At 40.8% G+C, this 4,814-nt stretch overlaps 1 pseudogene across 1 annotated transcript; it reads right to left on the bottom strand.

The window, feature by feature from the left end:
- Window positions 1–1,836: 1,836 nt before the first annotated feature.
- Window positions 1,837–3,315, bottom strand: LOC308557074 (TGF-beta receptor type-1 pseudogene; annotated as a pseudogene). Its single transcript has one exon. The product of its transcript is annotated as a TGF-beta receptor type-1 pseudogene (transcript).
- Between the last annotated feature and the right edge of the window lie 1,499 nt (window positions 3,316–4,814).

Genomic DNA, 4,814 nt, shown 5'->3' with positions numbered 1-4,814 from the left:
AAAAAGCTATGAAGTATTTATACCATAGAATATTATTCAGCTGTAAAGAAGAAGGATCTTGTACCGTTTGGGACAGTATGGAAGGACCTGGAGAATATTATGCTAATGGAAACAAGCCAGGCAGAGGAAGACAAACATCACATGATTTCACTTATATGTGGAATCTAAAGAACGTAATAAACTGATAAACAGAAATGATTCAGTAACATGGAAGAAAGGATCAGACTGATGAATCTAAGAAGGATGGAGGGGGGTGGGTGGTTGTAGGGGGAGAGATTAACTAAAGAATTTATATATGCATATATGTACAACCCAATCACAGGGACAGTGGTGTGGTAGGGACTGGGGATGGGGGTGGAATGGGTCATTGGGGAGAAAAAGGGACACTTATATTTTGAACAAAAATTTTAAAGAATTTTTAATAATAAATAATAAAATAAAATAATAAAATAATAAAGTAAAATAATAAAATAAAATAAAATAAAATAAAATAAACAAAATGGCTTACAGAATGCCACACACTTTTCACAAGTAATTGGACAAATTCTCACTTTTAGAAAAAATTAGTCTGTATGCTCCAAATTTTAAAGTACTATAAACATCTAGAGTGCCACTCAGTGCTTTTAAAAGTATATTAAGAGGACACAACTAATATGCAAAACTTTGATGAGAGACTATTCAAACATGACCATGATAACTATTTACCAATTAATGCCACTTCATTTCTTTAGTGGTTCAAGCACATTCTGGTAGGGGAAAGGCATTTTCAAATAGAAAATCAAATGACAGGCCACAAAAACTCTTCAAAAAACAAAACAAAAATGTCTGGGTTACCCAGATAAATAAACTTTCTGAACTGAAACACTACAAGTTTTAACACGCACAGACTTTAAGCACTTCTACTCATTTCCATTAGATATACACAGAAGTGTCACTGGTATAGTACAATCTCATTGTGAAGGCATGTAATATGTGAAAGAATGATAATAGTATACAAAATAAAACTGCATAAATTATGTTCTTCACTACTATATAAGGTAATTTTTAGGCTCACGATAAGAGTTTTATAAATGTTAGTTTTAAGATCTTGAATTTTATAGAACAGTACATTCAACATCTGAATCAAGGAAATTCTTTAGTGGTTTAGAATTCTCTGAGAATGTATTAACCAAGAGTAAATCACTTTCTTTAAAAATAAGAAATGCTTCATATAACTCAGTAATCCAACTCCTTTACCCTTAAAGGTGATCTTCAGCACAACAGAGTTACCTAAAGTTAAGACCAGCAATTATCTTTAAAAAAAAAAGTTTTGTTTTAATATAAAATAAAGATAGAGCCCAGCCAGGCGTGGCTCAGCGGTTGAGTGTTGACCTGGGATCCAGGCAATCAGGGTTCGATTCCCGGTCAGGGCACATGCCCGGGTTGCGGGCTCGATCAATGACTCTCTCATCATTGATGTTTCTATCTCTCTCTCTCCCTCTCCTTTCCTCTCTCTGAAATCAATAAAGGTATATTTAAAAAAATAAAAATAATAAAATAAAATAAAATAAAATAAAATAAAATAAAATAAAATAAAATAAAATAAAATAAAGATAGACTACACAACGTTTTGTAACTGTCCTGGGAAAGAAGAGTTCATAGTGCACAGAAAAGACCCACATGGTTGTTTCCTGGGTCCAAAGAAATCCTGGAAAGTTTTAAATTGACCTTATCACACTGTTACAAAAGGAAGCAGTATCCTTCTGTTCCCTTTCAGTGAGATAGAACAATTAACCTCGCAAATTAGAACCCAAGTGAAGATCTGAAGAAAAAGACAGTCCAGGCAAAGCCACAGAATTACATTTTGATACCATCCTGTTGACTGAGTTATGGCAAAGTTTTCTTAATCTGCAAAGCTGTAAACCTAGCTGCTCCATTGGCATACCAACATTCTCTCATAATTTTAGCCATTACTCTCAATGCTTCACAGCTCTGCTATCTGTTTGGAATATTTGGCCTCAACTTCTGTTCACAAACAACCTTTCTCATTTCTTCCACTGATGGATCAGAAGGTACAAGATCATAATAAGGCAGCTGATAATCTTCATAAATTCCACCAATAGAACATCTTCAAGCTACTTCCCAGAATACTAAGCCCATTGCATAGATGTCCATACTCTTGAAGGATTCAAAGTGTTTCATATTTATGGAATCATCTAGAACTTCAGGGGCTATGTACCTTTCTGTTCCCACTCTGTGGTTTGGAGCAATATCAATTGTGTTTGTGACTGAATCATGCCTTACTGCCAGTTCCAAGTCTGCAATACAGCAAGTTCCGTTCTTTACCAAGGTATTTTTTTATTTATTTCATATCTCTGTGAACAATGGCTGGTTTTCCTTGGGTACCAACAATCTCCATATGAAGATGGGCAAGTCCACTTGCTATGGACAGAGCAAGTTTTATCATTCCTTCCACAGTAACTGTGTAGCTGTTCAAATAATCAAAAAGGGATCCATGCTCATGATAATCTGACACCAACCAGAGCTGAATCCACGTACCAATGTCTTTACTGTCTGCTGCAAAAAAACCCAAGATGTTTTCATGATGTAACATTATGGTTTGGTAAATCTCTGCCTCACAGAACCATGAATGTTCTTCTTGAGAGGAGCATATTTTAACAGCAGCTTCTTCTCATCTCCACTTTCCTTGCCAAACTTCTCCAAATTGACCTTTGCCAATACTTTCTTGTTACACAATAGTTCTTCCAACAAGCAATGGTAAATCTGATCCAGATTCCGATGTTGTCATATCATAAATTAAATCTTTTAATGTAGTACCCTCTGAAATAAAAGGGCAATGTAATGAAAGGACCTCTTCATTTGGCACTTCGTAGTGAATGACAATGCAGTTATGGCAGATATAAACCATCAATTTGAGTGAAATACAGATGAAGCAGACTGATGCAACAATGACAGCTGCCAGTTCAACAGGACCAAGGCCAGGTGATGACTTTCCAACAGTTGGGAGTTCTATTTTATTTCAGTGGTCCTGATTGCAGCAGTACATTGTAGTAACAGAACCAGTTTTTGAAGATAGTGCACATACAAATGGCCTGTCTTGAGGAATTAGGTTGATCTCAGCTATCCACATGCTATTGTGTATAATTTTGTCTGTGGTCTCTGTAACAGAGACAAAGCAGAGCCCATCTGTGACACAAATAAAATTATCTTTTGTGAAAAGGTGGCAGAAACAATGTAATGCACCCCCACCAGCAGCATTGCTGCTGCAAGCAGGAGGAACAGCAGGGTATGCAGAGCAGCGGTCGCCACTTCCATGGTCTGGCTGGCACCATCTGATGCCCTCTGGGGCCCTGCTGCCACCCCGCCTTAGCAAACCTCACCCTCCCCACCTCCCTTAAAAAATTTTTAATTCTAGGTTTCTAGGTTAGAAGGACAGAGGGAAAATGTGTCCTACATTTGACAGACTGATTTGATTTTGGAACTCTTGGGTCAAGTAAACTATTACTTGAGATGAGCATTTGATCTATGCCAACCTTGCTGACACAGGAAACAGAAAGAAGAGAAGGAAATCCAGGATCCCTTCAGGTCACATACACACAGAAATGAAGTTCTAACCTTTAGCAACCAGAAATGCAATCTGACACTGGCATCTGTAAAAGGTACTGCCTTCTCCTCTCAAGTCACAGGAGGGAAATTCAATTTTTTAACAATCCAAGTTACTCTTATTTACTCTTTTCCTTTAAAACACAAAACAAGCATTTTATTGGGAAGATGGTAGCACTGTGAGAAGCTGCAGAGTGCCCCCGCTCCCAGCCATGGACACGGTTTTGCCTAAATTACTATGTAACCAGCTTGGAAAAAGCAGAGAAACATACCTGAGTGGACATATTTTGAGTAGGGAGCACTGAAGAAATATCATAGAGTCCAGTAAGGGGGGGAGGTGTAGAAAAGGGGAGTCCCACCTGACGTGTATGTTAGGCTACAAGCCCTGAGGGTTGGAGGCTGCAAAGTTCCCTCCCTCAGCAGTGCAGACCAGCATCCAAAAGCAAAGATCTCATACCAAGAGTAGAGGAGAGGGGAGCAGTATGCCCTACCCAGAGGGCAGAGGGACCTAGGAGAGTGGGGTGCCCATGGGGAGGAGACAGCTCCTTCCTAGCAAGACAAAGCTTCTCATGGTGGCTGCAACCAGACTCTAACATTCAGATATGCTGACCATAGGAAAGGCTGTCCAAAAGTATGCGGCGCCAGAGTAGTAAGGGACAGAGAGCTGCACTGAGCAGCCACACACTGGGACCCTCTGCCTCCCAGTAAGGCATTGTGTTGAGCTACAGAAAGCACTGAATCTGTGTGGCATGGGGAAGGGTAGGAGAGCATCCGGCCCTTAGCTCCGGTGGGGGGAGTCTGGGATTTGTGACCAACCCTGAGAATGTCTTGGTGGTGTGTGGGGCTGCCCAAGCTTTACGGAGATCAGTGGTGCAAGGGAGCAGGGTCCCCACCCTCTGGGTGCCCTGGTGCACAAGCAGCAGAACCTTGCAAGGTGAACTTTCTGCTTGTGTGTTGCTTTGTGCATTCTTGAGATTCTGATCACTGAACTGGCTCCCACCTTCCCGGCCTGCACTGGGCAGACAGACGAGCAGAAGCTGGGATTTGGGTCTGCACAGCAGACTGTTTGAGGGGCATGCCCCGTGTGACCAGCCAACCAGATCTGGGAAGGGAGGGGTGGAGCTTGCCTGTCTCTCCTGAACCTGGGAGCACCACCCCCAATAGGAAAGGGGCTGCTTAAGCTCACTGAAGCCCCAGATACCCTGCAGGGC

The sequence above is a fragment of the Miniopterus schreibersii genome (assembly GCF_964146895.1).
Source record: "Miniopterus schreibersii genome assembly, chromosome: 1".
NCBI lineage: Eukaryota > Metazoa > Chordata > Mammalia > Chiroptera > Miniopteridae > Miniopterus > Miniopterus schreibersii.
The sequence above is the reverse complement of the archived record's forward strand: the minus strand, read 5'-3'. Positions and strand labels throughout refer to the sequence as shown.